The 22,862-nt window shown below is 37.2% G+C and overlaps 1 protein-coding gene across 1 annotated transcript in view; it reads left to right on the top strand.

The window, feature by feature from the left end:
- Positions 1-22,862, top strand: part of LOC149837956 (exocyst complex component SEC5A-like) — a 117,411-nt gene that overhangs the window by 69,828 nt on the left and 24,721 nt on the right. The gene's annotated exons all lie outside the window — the stretch shown is intronic.

Raw genomic sequence — 22,862 nt, 5'->3', positions numbered from 1 at the left:
TTATCTTTATATTTATCTATTTCTTTTTATGATCTTGATTGTTTATTTTGTATTACTTGTCTACTTTCTAATTTGTTGTTGATTGCAGTACATTTCGAGTGACTTAGATTTATTATTTAATGTTATCTGTATGTATATATGTAGAGAGAGAGAGAGAGAGAGAGAGAGAGAGAGAGAGAGAGAGAGAGAGAGAGAGAGAGAGAGAGAGAGAGAGAGATCTGGGATAATCCTACCGACTAAAAGTTAGTCACTCCACTCTATTATAACTTAAAAAATCATAGTTGGAGGTGTTTATTTCTTGATCTGAAACAGTAGATGTTATCACAATCTACTCATTAGAAAACATGTATTAGATTAGGTATTTTTCATGGTCAGGTGTTTTTTTAGAGAGAGAAAAAATCAATGGCAGATATCACATTAAAACTTGGTGATAAGATGGTTCAAGTTTTTTCATTAATTCAATTTGATCCAAAACGTGACTTTTAGTGCACGATAAACACGTCTACTTGTTCAGATCAGAGTTACCGGAAGTGCCTAGGCGCATTGGGAAGCGCGCTTCCCCGAAGCGCGTTTTGGAAGCACGAACGTCGCGCTTCCGAAATGTGCAGGGAAGCACTCTTTTTTTTGTAATTTTATTTTTTTCGCTTCCCCATTTTTTTCATTTTTTTTTGTAATTTTATTTTTTTCGCTTCCCTTCCGGTTCGCTTCCTAGGTCGCTTCCGAGACGGTTCATAATTTTCTTCTAAGTCATCCCACGCTTCCCGCTTCCTAAAATTTTGAAAGTGCCTCGCTTCCCGCTCCCACTTCCTCGACTGGTAACTCTGGTTCAGATCAAGCAAAAATTACCTTCAACTATGACTATTGAAGAGTTCTAACAAACATGGTTTTAAGAACCCAGTGACTCATGACTTGACCGGGTCAACTTGGTGACCCAGCTGAGTCATGACAACTTTTATATTTTATATGAAATATGTAAAAATTTGTATATAGTATTTACTGATATATAACATATTTATTACAAATACATATATGTATGCAAAGTAATATTTTTAGTATATGTTTATTATATATGATATTATTAATATATGTATGTTCTATGTTACTTTGACACTGACACGAGTATCGGTGTCGAACATGGCGAGTCTTGAAAAACTAGAATCTTGGACACGGCTATATATATGTATGTATAAGGAAATGAAAACCTACAAAATATAAAACCTACTAAATGAAATATGATAGTGGATTTCTGGTGTTTTTTTCGAAATTCTGACCCCATAGATGTGTTCAACACGATTGATTTACTAGAAATCGACACTTGGATCATGCATTTTGTATGTTAAAAATGGAAAAAATGGTATTTGGAGCCTCAAGAATTTATGAAAATTGTAGGCTATTGATTTTTGAAACCTTGTAAAAACCTATCCAAGCATCGGAATCAAATGTTCCAAGAAGTGATTCCTATAAAAACAAGCATATAGATCACATCTGTGCCGTCAGAATTTAAAAAAAACACCAGAAATTTATGAAAAATCCAATAGCATGTTTCATTTAGTAGGTTTTGTATTTTGTAAGTTTTCATTTTCCTATATATATGAATTTGGATTGGATAAAAAACCATATCCAGTAAAAAATACTTTTTTATAAAACAAAAGAAAAATTCAAAATTATGACCTTTCTTTTCCTAACAAAGGAGAGCCTTCTCCCCTCATGAATGAGAAAGCCCTACCCTCATTAATGAAAAAGAAACGAGGTTGCCTCCCTCTCATTTTTCAAAAAAAATGAGGGAGCTCCTCTTTTCATTAACCTCCCTCATTAATGGAAAAGGGGGCTGCTGTACCGAATGGCCAATCCCCTTTCCACCCTCATTTTTTGAAAACTGAGGAAAGTTGAGAGGGAATCTCCTTTCGTTAATGAGAGAGTGCTCTTTATTAATAAAAAAAGGGCACAATCCGCAATTGTTAAGAATGCATGTTGAGTCTGTATATTTGTTTATGTATGGATCAGATTACATAATCTGATTTTATATCAGATCTGGAGCGGATCTTATGTATCCTAAATGGGGCGGCTGGGGTATGTTTGTATGTGTTTTACTTATTAAGGGCATTATTGTCCAATGTGTAACTCTATTTATATGTTATGAATAGACTGCCGCAGACCTAATAGAGTAAGGTCTGAGATTGCCGCAGACTCCTTCTGTTTATGTTAAGGATCTACAGACGAAGGAAATGTTCGCTAAGGGAGAGCGTCAAGGAAATATGTAGGTCTTTCAAGAACATCCTCCTCGTCATGATAGTCACATCTTGAAGCCAATGTTCCTCCTCCGTTCTGCCATCATCTTCAAAATGCGTTTTTAGTTTGTCCAAATGTAATAAGCTTGATCTTTGGCATTCGCGTCTTGGTTATTGTAGTTCTGTCTTCATCGATAGGTTAGTGTCAAAAGGACTGATTCCCCAGTCAAGTTCCTGTCGTGAGTCAAATGATATACTTTGTTCCAGTTGTCAACTTTGTAAGAGTCATGTTCTTCCTTTCAATTCCATTAATAAAAGAGCTTCGAGACCTTTTGAAATTATTTGTTCAGATGTTTGGGGATCAACTCCTAATTTTTCTCTCTCTAGAAGTCATTGCTATGTTTCATTCATTGATAGTTTCTCCCGTTATACTTGGATATATTTTATGAAAAATAAATCTAAAGTCTTCAACATATTTTGTCAGTTTCATGCTCTTGTCAAGAATCAGTTTTCTTCCAATATCATACATTTCTAATGCGATGGAGGGGATGAGTACACTTCTGGAAAGTTTGTTGATTTTCTCCAAAGTAATGGAATTAAGCGCAGAGTGTCTTGCCCGCATACCCCTAAGCAAAATGGCATTGTTGAGCGTAAGCATCAGCATATTGTAGAAAGTGCGATGAGTATGATGCATGGATGTGGACTTCCTATTGGGCTATGGACTGAGGCTTTTCATTAAGCCGTCTATGTCATAAATCGGTTGCCTATGTCTGTCTTAGATAACACATCTTCTTATTTCACCTTATTTGAAGTGCATCCTAATTATGATGAATTGAAAACTTTTGGATGTATATGTTATGTGCATGTCGATTGTTCACTGCGTAATAAGTTTTAGGAAAAGGCCATGCAGTGCAGATTTGTAGGCTATGTGTAATGACCCCAACTCACACCCCTTAAAATGCAGATTTTTTTTAAACCATTGCGGAAACCATCCCAGAAACCCGAGGCCTTTACCGTTCCACTCCCAATTGGATAACACGACCAACCACAAGAGAAACTTACACCTATCGTCCAAACCAAACCAATCCTTTATTGAAATACTGATAAATAAGTCTAGAAACAATTGCATAAAAGAACTATTCAGAGTGCAGTAACAACTAAATAAACGAAAAGAAAACAAAAGTAGAGTCACTATGTCCATCTGTGATCTATCTAGCAAGTGTGTGGCATCCGTGACATTCCCAGACGTCAGTCGCTTCACTGATTTCCTCCTTCTGCGAAAAACCATAAAAAAATGGTAAAAAATCAGAAGAATTCTACTTACAGATCCCTCTAATGAAAATAAGTGAGCATAAAGAACACAGGTACAACTTTATGCAATTTTTCATAGGAATGCAATTATGACAATTATTTTAACCAATTTAAGCATTCATGCAACATTTATTAAGTATACAAGAACCTTAATCAACAACATGTATTTCAATTTAAGTAAGCAAGGTATTCCACATACATTAAAAATTAACCATCACCTATCCAACACATATAATATTTAAGGGAAGAAGTAAAATATGCATGTCCTAATGCATAGCAGGATTATGCATGATTTATGTGCAATGTATGAACACCTTATTGTCTTTCATTAACGTTTTACTTTCCATATGTATGTCCTATAAATGCATACAATTTAAGTTCCTCTTTTTAATTACCATTGCCCGTGGATACATCAAATGAGTACAATTCCAAATGTAAAGTTAGGTTCTTAGGGTAACTTAGCACAAAAATTTGTATTTTATTACTGGGTTCCAAACTTAGCCCTCGACCGAATCACCTTCGGAACATTAGACCTTCACATCTAATCTCAGGGACACAAGGGAAACCCCACGCCCACAAGTGCCACTTCCTTGGTACCAAACTTAGCTCTCGACCGAATCACCTTCGGAACAATTACCATTGTCCGTGGATACACCCAATGGGTATAATTCCCAATGTAAAGTTAGGTTCTTAGGGTAACTTAGCACAAAAATTTATATTTTATTACTCGCTTTATAGGGGAGTAGTACAAGGGATATCTTATGGAGAAAAGCTTTTCATCGGCGGTGACCTTAATGGACATGTAGGTATTAGTAGGGATGGATTTGAGAGTATCCATGAAGGCTATGGTATAGGAGAAAAAAATGAAAGTGGAGAAAGGATTTTAGATTTTTGTTTGTCCTATGATATGATCTTAGCAAACACTTGGTTTAGGAAGAGGGAGTCTCACCTAGTAACATTTAAAAGTGGGGTTAATACGAGTCAGATAGATTTTTTCCTACTTAGAAAGAGAGATAGGGGTTGTTGCATCGATTGTAAGGTTATACCGGGAGAAAGTGTAGCTACACAACATAGAGTCTTAATTTTAGATCTTAGAATTAGACAATGCCGCAAAAGAGATAGACATAGGATAGATCCTAGAATTAAGTGGTGGGCACTGAAAGAAGCTAAACAAGGAATGTTTGTAGAGCAGGTAGTTAAGGAAGTTGATTGGTGTCTCGAGGAGGATTCAGAATCAATGTGGAATAAGATAGCGGGTGGCATGAAAAAAGTGGCTAAGGAGGTATTGGGTGAGTCTAAAGGCAATGCACCACTAGGTAAAGATACATCATGGTGGAACGAGGATGTCAAATTAGCTATTAAGGTTAAAAGAGAGTGTTATAGAAATCTAAGTAAGAGTCGTGATAATGAGAATTTGGAGAAGTATATGATAGCAAAGAAGGAAGCTAAAAAAGTTGTTCGAAACGCGAGGGCTAAGGTATATAAGGAGGTTTATGACAAGTTGGATACCAAAGAAGGCGAGAAGGATATTTATAGGCTTGCAAAGATGAGAGATAGGAAATCGAAGGATTTGGGTATGGTTAGATGTATCAAAGATGAAATGCAAAGGGTTTTAGTCAAAGATGAGGAGATTAAGGAGAGATGGAAAGATTATTTTGATAAGCTTTTTAATGATAGTCATGCTCAAGATCTTGAAGACTTCTCCATTCCTTTTCATGAGATAAATCGTGACTTCATGCGCAAGATTCAAAAGAAAGAAATTGCAGAGGCTTTGAAGAAAATGAAATTAAGAAGGGCAGTTGGCCGAGATGGTATACCTATCGAGGCTTGGAAATGCTTGGGAGAGAAAGGTTTAGAATGGTTGACAAATCTTTTTAACTTGATTTGGCGAACAAATAAGATGCCTAATGAGTGGAGGAAGAGTACTTTGGTGCCTTTATATAAGAATAAGGGTGATATACAAGATTGCACAAACTATCGTGGTATAAAACTCATGAGTCATACTATGAAACTTTGGGAGAGGGTGATTGAGTCTAGGTTGAGGAAGGTTGTCATGATATCGGAGAATCAGTTTGGTTTTATGCCTGGAAGATCAACTATGGAAGCTATATATCTTCTTAGACAACTTATTGAAAGATATAAAGAGAGGAACAAAGATTTGCATATGGTTTTTATTGATTTAGAGAAGGCTTACGATAGAGTACCTAGGGACGTTCTCTGGTGGACAATGATGAAGAAAGGTGTTTCTCTCAAGTACATTAGTATAATTAAAGATATGTATGAAGGAGTAGTAACCAATGTCCGCACTTGTGGAGGCGTGACAACCAATTTCCCGATAACGGTGGGGTTACATCAAGGATTTGCTTTAAGCCCTTTCCTATTTGCGATAGTGATGGATGAGCTTACGAGATCAATTCAAGAAAATGTACCGTGGTGTATGTTGTTTGCTGATGATATTGTTTTGATTGATGAGTCTAGAGCTGGGGTTAATGCTAAGTTAGAATTATGGAGACAGACATTGGAAGCTAGAGGTTTTAAGTTGAGTAAGAGTAAGACTGAATATATGGAATGTCGGTTTAGTAAGCAACGAAGTAGTGATGAGAGTGTAGTGAAGCTTGGTGAGCAAGAAATACCGGTGAATGATTATTTCAAATATTTGGGATCCATCATTCAAAAGTATGGAGAAATTGATGGAGATGTAAATCATAGGATAAAGGTTGGGTGGATGAAATGGAAAAGTGCAACTGGAGTGTTGTGCGATCGTAGAATGCCATTGCGGTTGAAGGGAAAGTTTTATAGGACGACTATTAGACCCGCTTTACTATATGGTACGGAATGTTGGGCTGCCAAGAGACATCATATTCAAAAAATGAGTGTAGCTGAGATGCGGATGCTTAGATGGATGTGTGGAAATACAATAAAAGATAAGATTCGGAACGAGGAGATACGTAAGAAGGTAGGTGTTGCACCCATTGAAAATAAGATGCGAGAGAATCGTTTACGGTGGTTTGGACATATTCGGCGAAGGCCTAATGATGCTCCAGTTAGAAGGTTGGAGAAATGGAAAAATATATTAGTTAAAAGAGGTCGGGGTAGGCCTAGGAAGACTTGGATGGAGATGATAGGAAAGGATATGAATGCTTTGAACCTCACCGAGGACATGGCATTGGATAGAAATGATTGGAGGAAAAGGATTCATGTGGAAGACCCAAAATGAATTTCTTTTTTGGTTCATATCGCTGACCCCAATTGTTTTGGGATGAAGGCGTAGTAGTTGTTGTTGTTGTATTACTGGGTTCCAAACTTAGCCCTCGACCGAATCACCTTCGGAACATTAGACCTCTACATCTAATCTCAGGGACACAAGGGAAACCCGCACGCCCACAAGTGTAACTTCATTGGTACCAAAACAACAACAACTGTGTCAAAACACCACCTTCAGGTAAAGTAGTGGACTCTCCCTAAAACCGTGGCCAGAAGAAGAAACCTCAATATCGGGTTCATGAGACAAAATAAAACACACAGAGTTTTTGTATCCTCACAGTCTCCCCAAGACCGGATCTCTAAGATCTCTATTCTCTAGATGGAAGATCTCAGAACATATGTTACACTGTTCTTATTTCTTATATTTTTATTAAAGTCAATTCTTTAACTTTGCAACACCATATGCAAAAGTAAAGTGAAACCCCGCATCCTCCCTTGCGGGGACCCTTACGGGACTCCAGCCTGTGTAAACACATAGAACCGTGTAATACAATGCAATAAAAGTAAATGTGATTTTTTGCGATGCCTTTAAAAGTAACCAAAGAAAGAGCAAACCAATGCTCGAGGCTCTCCAGGCCTGCGATGATTTATTTCGATCGTCGATGCATCATATGCAAACACCATAACAACTTGCAATATATGCAATGATGTCAACATGCTTCCAAATGCATATTTATATATGTCAATTTAACCATGTACATGATATGTCACATTCCTGTGCATGTGTTTGATACTCATGTGCATGTACCTTTATGTGACCAATTCACAAACATGCTCCTATCCATGAATCATCTTAAGTTGGACAAGTGAGCATGTATATACAAAACACACGTAGATTTTATATATGCCCATGCACTTAAAGCAAACTTTATCATAGAATAATGCTTAAGCATGCCACATCAAACATATAAGTACTTACAATCTTAACATGTAGTGAAATCAAAGTGCATGTACATCACACGTTTTTGAAATTTATCATGCATAGAGATTAAAATCCCCGATTTCACTAGTCACATAACCATGCACTGCTTACATAAGCTGAAAAACATCTCATCATTAACAGGGTATGATTCCAATAAGAGATGATCTTCGTAATTTGACTAAAGCGAGGGACTACGTTCTGTCAATGTGTGTTGCCTTAGGTGGCCCCACAGACATAGGGTATTCCATCTCAGATTATACTTGGGAAAGAAGTTTTCTCACCTAGATAATTAAATTCAGTTATTAACCTTACAACAAAATGTATTTCCTGTCGATGGATTTCATATGCATAGTCACTTCGTCAGTGAACCCGACACAGATGTGCCCATAATAATATGTAGAGTTTTTCCCCTACTTCCATTTAGACTATTTCAGAAGATGCAAGAAGCTACACAGGGTTTTATCCATGGGTCCTAACACAAAAGGAATCCTACTACCTATACCCAGCCCATAGCTTTTGTTTTTACATACAGAAAGTTTCCTAACGTAAGCCCACAAACCCAGATTTTTCATTTACAGAAAAATCACCACTTTGGAAACACACAAAGGCCGATTAAATTTATAAAACATACTAAAAAGGGAATGACTAATGTAGCACTCGAGTCAAGGATGTCAATGTATTTATCAATGCCAAACAAGAATATCAGGATATTGAACCTAAAATTTTTTATTTTTTTATTTTTATTTTTATTTTACCTGAGACCCCAGGCCAACACCCGACCGACTGATTGAGTCGGCTGGGCCTGCCTTGGCCCTGCCACAACAAGCACATGTACCCAGTCGATTGGGTCGGCTGGGCCTATCGCCTACCACCATCAACTGAAGCAAACGACCTCATCTCTTTCTTCTTCTTTTTTTTGTTAGGGTTTCCATCCAAAGAAAAGAGCACAAAATCGAACTAGGGTTCGATTTCTCATTCATTTTCACAAGAGGGGACTCGTACCTCTGTCCGGCGCTAGGTGGCTGCTGCAACCACGTGAGGTTGATCTCGCCGATCCCGATTGCTCACCGTGAGGGACGTGGGCACGATCAGGCCTTCCTACCTTCCGATCGCCGAAGATGAGACCGGCGGCAACTTTCTCGCCGTCGAGAGAGAGAGAGAGAGAGAGAGAGAGAGAGAGAGAGAGAGAGAGAGAGAGAGAGAGAGAGGAAACCAACTCGGGACCCTCTTTTGAAGGGGAAAGCCCGGCAAAATAGGAGCCGACCTTCCCTCCGGCGGCTGCGCTCCAAGCACCTCCCTTTTCTTCCATCGTGTTAGGGTTCCTTCAGAACCCTAACAACATTCTGTTTCTTTCTTTTTATCGGGCGACCCCTGCCCCTTCTATGTAAGTTTTTTTTAGACAAGACGCAGCCTGGGTCTGGACCCTAGACCTGGGAACCAAACTTGAGTTGGGTGCGTCTTACCTAATCGATATAGATCCACAAGTTGGATCCAAATGGATCCAACTGTGGATCCTCAGGTTAGATTTATATTTTTGTTTTAACTATTTATTATTGATATTATTATTATTTTAGTATAACATAAATGTTATTATTTATACATAAATACCCCTTTATGGGTTTTAGATCCGAAATGTGGATCTTATGCCCAATTTGCATATTTCAAAATATTTTATAATATAAACAAGAATTAATGGTGAAAACTTACGGTTTTTACACTATACAAATGAATATAAAGGATACAAATGTTATAATCCAATCAGTGGGCGTGTAAAAATGTTCAAAAATCTTATTATTGATGAAGGCAATTTTGGAGATGGCGTGACCTGCCCTAATTGCTCCAATAAAAATGGTTCATTCTAGCATCTGTGGCTTAGTGCAGAACTCCTGTCTGAAGTAACACATAATTGTTCTTCTGATTGCACTGAGGGACAGACATCCTTAGGAACTGAGACCACTGATACAGTTGAAGGTTTAATGCGTTCTGTTGAGCACTCCACTGAAGACTTGCCACTTTCAGATTCAAGAAGATATAAAGGAAATATATATGTTAGAAGGGAAAAAGGGTCAGTTGCGATTGTTGATGAAGGAGTCTCCTCTACAAGAAGGTCTGGAAGGATTCGTCATCCAATCCAAAATGGGTTAGTTATGAAAACATTTCTATGGATTTTCAGTTATTTATGACTCAAATTGAAAAACAGGATGAACCCATCAATTTTCAGCAAGCCACTCAGTCAAATAAATGGATAGAGGCTATGAATGAGGAAGTGCAGGCTTTACATGAGTGTCAGACCTGGGAGATTGTACCACGACCCTCAAACAAAAATGTTGTTGGGTCCCAGTGGGTGTATAAAATCAAACATAAACCAGATGACAGTATTGAGAGGTACAAAGCCCGACTTGTTGCTAAAGGTTTTACTCAAGAGTATGGACAAAACTATGATGAAACTTTCAGCCCAGTTGTTAAGATGGAAACAATTAGAATTGTTCTCTCATTGGCTGTGGAACATGGATCGGATTTGAGTCAATTGGATGTAAAGAATGCTTTTCTCCATGGGTAATTGAAGCAAGAGGTGTATATGGGACAACCGCCAGGGTACACCCAGGGTAATCCACAGAAATATGTCTGTCATTTGAAGAGGGCCCTTTATGGATTGAGGCAAGCTTCTAGATCGTGGTTTGAGAGTTTCTCTTTAGAAATCCAAAAAACATGGATTTCATCGTTCTCAGCTAGATCACTCGTTGTTCTTTTTTAAAGGTGATGGTATTGTTACTTTACTTCAGATATATGTAGATGACATAATTATCACAGGAAATACTCTGAGCCATGTCCAAGAAGTGAAAAAGATGTTGAATAGAATATTCAAGATGAAGGACCTTGGAACTCTTCGATATTTTCTTGGGGTCGAAGTTGATCGAAAAACAAATCAGTTATCTCTGACACAACATAAGTACACATTGGATTTGTTGAGCAAAGCCAAGATGACAGACTGTAAGCCACTTTCCACACCAAGTGTGATTAATCAAAGGCTCAGTTTGCAAGATGGATACTTGTATCATGATCCCAGAGAATATCGAAGTTTAGTAGGCATGCTTCAGTATCTCACATTCACTAGGCCAGACATTGTTTATGCCGTCAATTAGGTGTCACAGTTTATGCATGAGCCATAGACATGTCATATGAATGTTGTCAAGAGAATTCTTCGATATTTGAAGGGAACCGTTGGACATGGACTTTTGTGTACTTGTACTTGGTCTAACACACATGCACTTGATGTCTTTGTTTATACAGATGCTGACTGGGCAGGGGACCTAGATGAACGACGGTCTACTTCAGGATATTGTGTTTTTATAGGAGTAAATCTTGTTGCATGGAGTAGTAGAAAACAAAAGGCAGTAGCTCAATCCAGTACAGAGGTAGAATATAGGTCCATGGCTACGGTTACTGTTGAAGTAACTTGGATTCGTCATCTTTTGACGGAGTTGGGAGAATCAATTTCATGTTCTTCATTACTATGTGATAATCAAGGCGCTATTCAAATTGTCTTTAATCCTATACATCACAGTCGGACCAAACATATTGAAATTGACCAACATTTTATCAGACGGAAGGTTGAGAACAAAGAGATTATACCAGAGTATGTGCCCTCCGAAAGACAAGTTGCTGACCTGTTTACTAAAGGGCTCACTCAACACAAGTTTTGGTTCTTGAAGGGCAAGTTGTCCATGATTCAAAACCATGTACAACTTGAGGGGGGCTGTTAAGAATGCATGTTGAGTCTGTATATTTGTTTATGTATGGATCAGATTACATAATCTGATCTTATATCAGATTTGGAGCGGGTCTTATGTATCCTAAATTGTATTATGGGGCGGCTGGGCTATGTTTGTATGTGTTTTACTTATTAAGGGCATTATTGTCCAATGTGTAACTCTATTTATATGTTGTGAATAGACTGCTGCAGACCTAATAGAGTAAGGTCTGAGATTGCCGCAGATTCTTCCCCTCTTTCTCTTGTTTCCTGCTGCAACGACTTCTGATGCTCTACCATTTTTACACCAATGGTCCTTTCCTCCCTCTCATGTATAAAAAAGAGGGGAGGGGGTTATGAACCCCGCCCCCCCTCTCTCTCTCTCTTTGTTGGACACACAATGGACGTGGCGGGTCCATGTATGTTTTAAAATGTCGGACACTTGACACGCCGTGTCCAAATTTCTAGATACTTCTGCCTTAAAAAATGGCATGTTGGTGCTGTGCCCATGAATCAGCCGACTTTTGTTAAATCCCTGGTCGTTCACTGGGTTGACCCCAATAATTGACCAAGTTGGGCGAGTCAGCTGAGTCATAGGATTGACTCAATTAGTTTTTAAACACTGCTAACCAGTGACCTGTCTTTTTGGTGGTGGGATGATCCCCTCTCTCTCTCTCTATATATATACACACACACACACAATTGTACATACCTGCGTATATGGCTATGTTCAGTATCCTAGTTTTCCAAAACCCTCAAGTCATACAAAATGTGTCTATGCCATGTATGTCCAATGTGTCATCCTTCAAGCCCTAACCACCTTGTGAATTTAGACACTTTTTCACATCGATCTAGGTGTTATTCCAAGCTGTTTCTACATCAGTGAAAACTTATATCATGTTGTTTTCCAAGAATATTACAACAAAAGAAACTTTGGGATATTTTTAGAAAACTTAGTGCTTATAAAAAAATTTGGAGAAATCCAGGTAGATTTTAATAAAGAAAAGAATGACGATGCATAATGTTTAAGTTTTCTGATGTTTGACAATATGCAGTTAATTATCGTTAATGTACCATGATAAATTCTTCTATGGCATGCCTGTGAATACTAGAGTTTCTTGGGGATATTTTTATCCTCAAGATTTTGACAAGAATGTCTTGGTATTTTCAAAATATTAGAGATATTTATAACAAAAAAAATCACATTTTCTCTTATAGTCTCAACTTTTAAGTGGATCTGGCAAGAAGATTTCTATTATTAACCTACCTAGGGAGCCCAATTCTTTTATCAGTAGTTTCATTATTTTCTCTTCGAACTTTCATGTAGACTCATGATAGTACTCTCAGTATCGATGTTAATATTGGATTATTGGATCTCTTTGTTTTTATAGATTGGAATTTTAGGTGTTGCTTTTTCTAGTCAAGATCTATGTTCTTTCTTGACAAAATCAAGGTTGTGTATATGTAGCTTTGAAGCCAATTTTTTAATCAAACTTTAAATTCTAAAATCACATTTTTATAAGTCCATGTAGTTATTTGTAGATCCAGTATTATCAGGTTCTTAGTTGTCAAAAGCAGCGTGCTAGGCGCAAGGCCACCACCTAGTGTTATGGTTCTCAACGGTAGGGCCTTGTTTTCCCTCCTTGACGGCAACATGATTGTTTTTTTCTTCTTCTTTTTCTCTTTCTTTTTTTGTCTTTTTCTTCCTCCCGTCCGAACACCTTTTTTTTATTCCTCTCCTTTTCTTCTTTTTTTCATTTTTTTCCCTTCTTTCTCTTTTCTTTTTCTGTTTTTTTTTTATTCTCCTACTTTTCTTCTTCCTCCTCTTCTCGCCCCTCCACCTTTTTTCCTTCCTCTTCTTTTTCTTCCTTGTTCTTCTTTTCTTTTTTTTCTTTTCTTTTCTCCTTAATTTTTTCTTCTCCTTTTCTTCTTCCTCCTCTCGCCCCTCCACTCTTGTTTTTTTTCCTTCCTCTTCTTCCTTTTTCCCCATTTCTTTTTTTAGTTTTCCTTCTTTTTCTTTGCTTATTTTTGTTTCACACATGTATATATATATGTGCAATGTATCTTTTTTCATATATATATATATAGTTTTTATATCTATTTTTGCAGATACAATATATATATATATATATATATATTAACATATATATGTTTTATATTTAATATTATAAAATTTTACAAATTTTTCAATATGCTGTGCTGAATTACACACTTATAATTCATTTAGTCATAATTATATATTTGTTACTAAATTTAACTATTTATTGTAATATTTTTGTTTTTTTATGTTTTGTTCTTTTGGCCTCGCCTAGGCCCCGATTAGTCCTTTAGGGGTCTTCCGCCTAGATCCCAACTAGTGCTTTTGACAACCTTTTTCGCAGCAAAATAGGTGCTTGGCAAACACCATGGTCGACACTTAACTCGCCTTAGAGGGAATTGCAAAAGCTTTGGGGCATCGAACTCCGTAAGCCTTAGAGTGCGGAAGCGAACAAGGTCGTGCACATCCCATGCATGCTAAGCAAAGCGGAAGTCTTTCACGAAGCCATGCTGAGCGGGTTGATAAAGGAGTAGTGCCAATGTCTTTGGTGTAGAAGCAACCAAGCCAACGAGGGTTGTGTGCATCATCATGGGAAAGCACATGAGTTCCAAAAGGGTGTCGAACCAGAGTCTTGATACCTGTGGGCCCACACATGCCATAGTGGGCCCCATGGGATGACCTCCCATCACCAAATAGCAAGGTCTTTCGACTCCCGGCTGAAGCCAGTTGCTAGTGAGATCTTAACGATGATCCCTAGCCAAGATCATTCATGGATGCTAGACATGCACTTGTCGAGCCCCATGTAAAGGCATGCATGGTTGGGCTACATGGCAGTTTGAGAGTGTGGGCCCTGCTCATTTTTAGATGCTTGAAGGAGGAATCAACATACCCATGAGCACCTCTGTGCACATTGAAGTGCGACCCATGGAATGTAGTGGTTGTCCTTGCAATACCACATCTTAAGGTAACAAGCCAAAGCCAGGCGAAAGGTGTTTTAGGCGCTGGCCCCTATATAGGTGTTTTAGGCGCTGGCCCCTTGTGGACGGAAGGAACCTAAAAAATTGTCTAGGGAACCATATGAAGTTTTTGCTTAGTCATTTCCCTAAAAAACTTGTCCGGGCAAAGTATGGAATTTAGTCAAACCGACCTCACCTTGGGTTTATGATTCTTGGATGTGTTTTTTTTTTCCAGTCATTTCCTATGGCCATTATAAAAAATTTCCATCCCTTATATGTTTTCTATTTTCATTGGCCCTAGATGTTTTAAACTATTTTTAAACTTTTTTTCCTTGTAGATGATCCTCTTGCAAACAATGATTTGGGGCTTTGCTTTCAATTTCACGGTTCATGTGTTTTCAATTTTCTTGTGAATACTTGAGGTTTTCTTGTGCTTTGTCCTTGATTTACTTTATGATGTGCTGCTTTTCTAATTATAGATTTTTTTATGGTATATTCAGTCAGGGTTATAAATCATAGGATAAAGGTTGGGTGGATGAAATGGAAAAGTACAACTGGAGTGTTGTGCGATCGTAGAATGCCATTGCGGTTGAAGGGAAAGTTTTATAGGACTACTATTAGGCCTGCTTTACTGTATGGTACGAAATGTTGGGATGTCAAGAGACATCATATTCAAAAAATGAGTGTAGCTGAGATGCGCATGCTTAGATGGATGTGTGGAAATACAATAAAAGATAAGATTCAGAACGAGAAGATACATAAGAAGGTAGGCGTTGCACCCATTGAAAATAAGATGAGAGAGAATCATTTACGGTGGTTTGGACATATTCGGCGAAGGCCTAATGATGCTGCAATTAGAAGGATGGAGATATGGGAAAATATATTAGTTAAAAGAGGTCGGGGTAGGCCTAGGAAGACATGGATGGAGATGATAGGAAAGGATATGAATGCTTTGAACCTCACCGAGGACATGACATTGGATAGAAATGATTGGAGGAGAATGATTCATGTGGAAGACTCAGAATGATTTTCTCTTTTGGTTCATATCGCCGACCCCAATTGTTTTGGGATGAAGGCGTAATTGTTGTATATTCAGTCAGGGTTAGTTCTATTAGAATGAGGATGAGAACACAAGAAGAAAGTAAGTAAAAGAAGAGAGGGTAAAATAAAACTTCATTAGCTTGAATGTGAAAATCACACAAGATAAACGGGTCAACCCTCTATTCCACTATAGGATAAAAATGATCGTCTTTTACAACATACTAAAAAAATACAAGAATGCCCTTATAAACAATGATATTTACAAATACATAAAGGACAACATTATGTGCAATAAAACACATGTATTACACTGCTCAACACCCCCTCAAACTTGAGATAATGCAAGTAGAATCATCCCAATACTCTTGGTAAAAATGTAAGTTGTTCTTTTGATCCCACATCTTCTAAGGATGTAATTGCATGCTCATATGCCTTCCCGGTAAAGTGACAATCTATCTCTATATGCTTCGTTCTCTCATGAAATTCTAGATTCTTCGTAATGTGAATAAGACTCATATTGTGACAATACAAGGAGGTTCTCTCAAAATCTGAAACACCTAGCTCTATCAAAAGCTTTGTCTAAATGATTTCAGCTATAACTTGAGCCATAACTCTATATTTTGCCTTATCTGTGGACAAAGCAATCCATTGCTGCCTTTTGCTCTTCCAAGAGATCAAAGAGCTTCTAGAAAAAACGGAAAACCCGTAGAGAGACGATCTCAAGTGGAATCTCCAAAGTCTGAATCACAAACGACTAATGTCCATAGAGGAAGATGAAGAAAAGAACATCCCAAAATGCATAGTATCTCTCAAGATTAATTGAAGTAGGAGAGCTCCTAACCTGACTGACAACGTGAACAACATAAGTGATATCAGGCCTAGAAATAGTTAAATATATCAAGCTACCAATAAAATATTTTAAATTTTCTAGGTTCATTTCAAAAGAAGCCAACCAATCTTTTTTTCTTGGTATCTTTTATTTTCTACACATCTCCTGTAATAATCATATCATCAACATACAAGAGTAACAAGTGATCTAACTTCAATGATAAATTTTTCAAATTACGTTTGTAGTGCTTGTTTGAACCCATAAGAGTTCTCCTCAATTTGCATACTCTGCCTTGGAGATTTGAGTATTCTTGAGGCAGCTTCATATACACCTCCTCATCTAGATCCCCATTCAAGAATGCATTCTTCATGTCTAATTGCTAAGGATTTCATTGCCTTTAGCAATTGCAAGCAAAATCCTTATGGTGGTTTATGAGCAACAAGAGCAAATGTTTCAGTAAAGTCAATTCCAAATTGCTGGCTATATCCCTTTGCAACCAACTCGCCTTATACCTTTCAATTGGCCCATCTCCCTTGGTCTTAATCTTTGTGGAGCTACTTACATCCAACAATATTTTTGTCAGGTGGAAGTTGTACAAGATCTCACATATGCATTCTCTCCAGTACATTCAATTCCTTAGACATTGCCTGTTGCCACTCTTTTTTTTTTTAGATTGCCTTTGCATAGGAATTGAGCTCAATATAAAAGTAGACTAGCGCTAAAAATGCACGATGTTGAGGAGAAAATGAATCATAGAATACAAAATGATTCGGAGGAACAAAGACTCTAGAACTCTAATGTACCTTATGAGGTAAAGATGTGGAAGAAGTCTCTAAACTTGTGTGTTATGAATCAATGGGAAAGAGATCAAAATTGGCTTCTAAGTTGCATGTCTCCTCTATCTCTATTTGATCCAAGAATGATATCTCAACAAGGAAAAGGAAAAACATTAGCTAGCTAGGCCATCGGTTTTTGGAAATAAGGATATTTATAGGATGGAATTTTAAAAATGTATGAACTGAGTCCAACTAATGTCTCATTTAGGCTTTTCTTACTTTTCTTTTGCACGGGTTTTTGGTTTTTGGAAATATAGATATGCATATGCCAAAATTCATGGGCTGAAATCCCAGCCAACGTCTCATTTGGATTGGGTTTCCTAATTTCCTTTCCAAAACAAAGTGACCAATACCAAAAATTAAAGGGGAACCTAACTCAGCCTAGTGGACCAGTTCAGATCGAGTTCTAGCCGGATGAATTAGTTTAAACCGAGTCCTTGCCAAATCTGAGTTAAAAAAGAGTAAAATACAAATCGTGACTCGATTGGCTCCCCACTCAAACCGAGCCACTTAGTCAGGCAGTTCAAACCAACGAGTTTGCCAACTATAAGGGAAATAAATACAATTTTGACATACTTGGATGTCCCAATCTCCTATGCATAGTTTCTAAATCTTTCTTTTCAACATAGTTACAAAAACTTTTGTTTGACAAACATAACGAATCCATGAAGTAAAAATTCCCTCCTATTGCCTCTCAAAATCATCTTCTCTGATTGGAGATCCTGCACCCAACAATCACTAGGTGAGAAGATGATTTCATATCTATGGTCTGATATTTGTGAATCCGAAAAAAGGTTCAAATTCAATTTAGGTACCACTCTAACATTTGGGACATAAATTTTGGTTGTTTTTAGGAAAATCATTTAAAATTCCCAAACTTTTTATTTTTAGAGAAGTTTCATCGGCGGTGGACGCACAAGAACCATTTCAACTAGAGTGTTATTTGAATAAAATAGATTCATTCGGGGTTAAATGAAATGAGTCTCCAGAATCAATAATCCATGAAGACTTACTGAGATCAATGCAAGTAGATACCGTGACACTGAAGAGTGAAGAAGATTGACCTTTGAGAAGTGGTTGTAAGGCCTCCGCCAATTGAGAGAGTGACATTGACCCAATGCTCTTGGAGCTTTCATCGATACCACCTTTCTCATAAAGCGATCCTATGGGAGCCACTTTCTTTTCATCTCTTCTTCTCTTCGGTCCAAAGGATTTGATGCGACCCAACTCATTACAGAAATGACAAATAATTTTCTTCTTATTTTCATAATCATTGGAAGATTTCCCAAAGTGAGAAGGGTTGTAGGTACGTGACCAAATTTTCACTCTTGGATCTATGTTTTTTAGTTTATTCTCCTCCATCGTCAATGTCTCCATAATAAAAGAAATACTCCCTCTATGAAGAAGATGAGACTTAGTACACTCAAATTCAAGCCTAAGTCCATTGATGAATTGATAAAGGTGCTTCACTTGGATTGCTTCTCACGAAGTTCAATAACCAACAAACAATGCCATTTTAGCTCAAGAAGTGCTAGTTCATCCTAAAAGAGAGATAGAGCATTGTAATATTCATGTCTCCTTGTGTTATAATCCTCACTTTATCTTGGAGATTGCATACATGTGCAATATCAGAGGGAATATATGTCATGAAGATATTTTCAAGCTTCATTGGCATACTCAAACTTTGCCATGATTGCACATTTATTGATATCCATGCTATTTATGGGCTACAACATAATTTTAGAGTGGTTCATCCTCCGCTCCTTCCCTTTCTTTTTGTACTTGTCTATGGCTTTATTCAAATTGTCTCCATGAAGTGCAACCTCCTTCCCGTTGTCATTCTTGGTGATGACTATCTTTGACTCCTCGGTATCATCAACTAATCCCCATAGTCATTTGCCCCAAATGTGGTGCTTCACAATGGACGCCCACATCACGTAGTTGGAATCATTAAGCTTCACGGGAATGGTGATAAAAGTCTCTTTGTCTTCCAATATGACGAAGAGATGAGAATGAGGAGAGAAAATGAAGGATAAAAGTGGTGGATGGCATGGCTCACCAACACTATGAGATCATGTTCCCATAAACACACGATCCACGAACACCACGATTAAGAAGATCAAGAATGTCCCAAGAGATCAAGAGCCCAAGGCTCTAATACCATGTAATGAAGTAGATCTTCAAGAGAGAGCAATAACATTAAGCCACTAAGGGAAAATGTACATAAACATCCACTTATGGGCAAGATACAAACACAAGCCACTAGGACAAAGAGAGCACACGCTACAAAGGCAATAGAGAACACACTCAATAAAATATTATTTTATTAATGTCTCAAATGTACACAAATTATGCATACATTACAAGAGGGGGAGATCCTTTATATATACAAAGAGAGGCCACTAAGTAGCCGTTGGACTAGTCTAATGGCTAGAGCCGTTAGACTAATCATAACAACTATTCAAAGACTGGTCAAACCAGCCACAAAATACCGAAAATAAAAAATATAAGAAACGAAAAAAGCAGAAAAATAAATACAATAAAAGATATGTAATATATACATATAGTATATGCAGTATATACATACATATACAACCAAAGTGTGTGTGCATGCATATATATATATATATATATACACACACACACACTACTCAACAAGTTCCAAACTGGTTATGATTTTCAATGCAATTTAAATGAAGGATTTTACTTGTTCAGGATTCATCTCAAGCTGTATGGCTTGCTTCCTTAGTTGTGTTAAAAATGCAATCTTCATATGTAATTTACTTTTTATTTAGTTAGCTTTCAGTTTAGTTAGGAACTAGTTAGAATTAGGATTTAGTTTTGTAAATAGGACACTCTTAGACATGTCACTTTTTGACAAAGTCAAAAAGTAGCATGTACCTTTGGAGCTGTTGGGCTCCCAACAGCTCTAATTAGAGCTGTTGGGAGCCCAATGACTCCCTCCTAGCTCTATTTCTTCTCTCTATAAATATGTGACTATTTCTCCTTTGTAAACATACTTCTTGTGTGGGCTTTATCCCACTTTAATGAGATATATTTTCTCTCTTTCGTGTGTGCACTCTTTTGAGTATTTTGGTTATTGTGAGTGTTGTATGAACCATTGTGTTCATTGTGAAAGATCATTCGTAAGCTTCTTTTGAAGTTTTGTTCTTGAGCTTTCTCTTCTTACATGGTATCAGAGCTATTGGTTGTGATCAAGCTTTTTATCTCGGTGCATTGGGAAGCGTTCCACTCAAGCTTTGGAGAAGAAAAAATGTTTTTCTTCAAGTATATATAAAGGTGTACTCGTATCTATCATTTTGTGGTAGAGTATATCCTTTTTTTCCTCTACTATTATTGTTCTTTTCTTTTCTCCCTATTAAGCCTTGTAAAATGGATGACAATGATAACGTTACCATTAAACCCATCAGCTCAATGATTCAAACTACATCACATGGGCTTCAATCAGGAAGCACCTTATATGGGGAAAGGGGTTGTGGGGACTAGTTGATGGAACCGACTTGGAACCTAAGCTAATCTCACAAAGATCAAAGGTGAGAAAGAAATACCTCTTATGGAGGTAGAAAAAACTAAAGGCATTACCACTTACGAGAAAAAGTGGAAAGAGTGGAGAATGGGACACGCCAAGATTATGTCTTGGCTCATAAGTAGCGTTGATATAAAAAAATGTTCAAGTCTTGCAAAGTTTGAACATGCAAATGACGCTTGAGACTATCTTAAGAGAATGTATTCTCTTAAAGATATTGCACATGTGTGCAATCTACAGCATCAAGTTTGGAATATGATTCAAGGGAACAAAAGCATTAGAGAATACTACAATAGCTTGTCCGAATTATGAGAATAGTTGGCTCTTCTCGAACAAAAGTGGCATTGCCCACAAGACATCGAACTCTGCCAAAATCAAATGAATGAGGAACACTTTTTTCAATTTGTCAATGGACTAAGATCGGATTTTGAAGCTACTATTCTTCTTCATCGAGGAAAGGTTCCCTCAATTGAAGACACTATAGAAGAATTAAGCATAGAGGAAAATCGGCTCAAAAGTAGAATTGCCAAAAATGATGATGACTCGGTTCTAGCCGTATCTAGACCAGAGAATCATGTTCGTACTTACAAACCTCCGAATTATGGAAGAACAAATGACGGAAATGATTTTGAGAAAAGAAAAGTAATTTGTTACTACTGTCGTGAGCCAGGACATATAAAAACTTACTGTCCAAAGCTGAAGAAACCATATGAAAAGAAGGTTGCCTCTGTCGGACCTCTGCAAGAATCTAATGAATCTTCCATTGGAAGCATGTCTCTAGCACAACTAGTCGAGACACTTCAACCACTGCTCAAGGGGGCGTCTTCCTCTACTGGAGCCGAAGTCTCTTGCATTAGCACCTCAGATCCAGCTAAATCTCTTTGGCTTATTGACTCAGGTGTTTCGTTTCATATGACCCCAAATATTAATGTCTTATCTAAATGTCATAACTCAAATGGGTCAAACGTGTTTACTGCTGATGGAACATCTCTTGAAATAAAAGTAGTAGAAAATTTTGAAAACTCAAAAAGGTTTTACATTCCACAAGTTAGATATATTCCAAAACTCAATTTAAATCTTTTATTTGTTTCACAATTAACTGACCATGGATGTAATGTTTTCTTCTTCTCTCGTGAATGTTGAGTGCAAGATTACCAGTCAGGGAAGCTGATTGGGGAAGGCCATAGAGAAGGAGACTTGTACTACATGAATTTTTTGGACATACCTAAAAATACATTGTGTTGTAATGTTCAAAAGGTTGACTTAGACTTATGACACAAGAGACTTGGACATCCTAGTGTATTCAAGCTCCAGTTATTTCCAAAGATGGAAAATTTTTGTAATTTTGAGAATTTTAAATGTGAAAAATGTATTCTGGGAAAAATGAAAAGACTATTGTTTCAAACAAGAACCTTTGTCTTTTCTCGACCACTAGAGTTAATACATTCATATATATGGGGCCCCGCACCTATTAGCTCAGAAGGTGGCTTTATTTATTATGTAATTTTTGTAGATGATTTCACAAGACACACTTGGATTTATTTTCTTAAATACAAATATGAAGTCTTTTCACACTTTCAAATATTTCATCAGTTGGTTAAAAATCAATTCAAAGAGGATATTTCAATTTTTCGTACTGATTCAGGGGGAGAATTTTTGTCTAAAGAATTTAAGGATTACTTAAACTTGCATGGCATTATACATAAAAAATCATACCCTTATACCCCTCAACAAAACGGCTTAGCAGAAAGAAAGCATAGGCACATAATAGAAACAACAAGAACCTTACTTATTACACATCAATAAGTAAGTTTTTTTGGGGCTGAAGCCACGTTAACCACAGTTTATCTTATCAACTGGATGCCATCATCTTCTTTAAACCAGATATCTCTTGAAAAACTTTTTAAACAAATCCCAAATTACTCCAGGTTAAGAGTTTTTGGTGCAAATGCTTTCTTTTCAAACAAAAATAATAAATTCTCTCCTCACGCTATTTCACGTGCTTTTTTAGGATATGCAAGTCATCAAAAAGGCTATAGATGCTTTGATCTCAAAACAAGAAAATTGTATATTTCAAGGAATGTATCCTTCTTGGAAAATGATTTTTTTTTAAATGTGAATTCTAAGGAAATAGATGAA

Source organism: Nuphar pumila, chromosome 5, assembly GCF_984573655.1.
Source record: "Nuphar pumila chromosome 5, dmNupPumi1.hap1.1, whole genome shotgun sequence".
Lineage (NCBI taxonomy): Eukaryota > Viridiplantae > Streptophyta > Magnoliopsida > Nymphaeales > Nymphaeaceae > Nuphar > Nuphar pumila.
The sequence above is the reverse complement of the archived record's forward strand: the minus strand, read 5'-3'. Positions and strand labels throughout refer to the sequence as shown.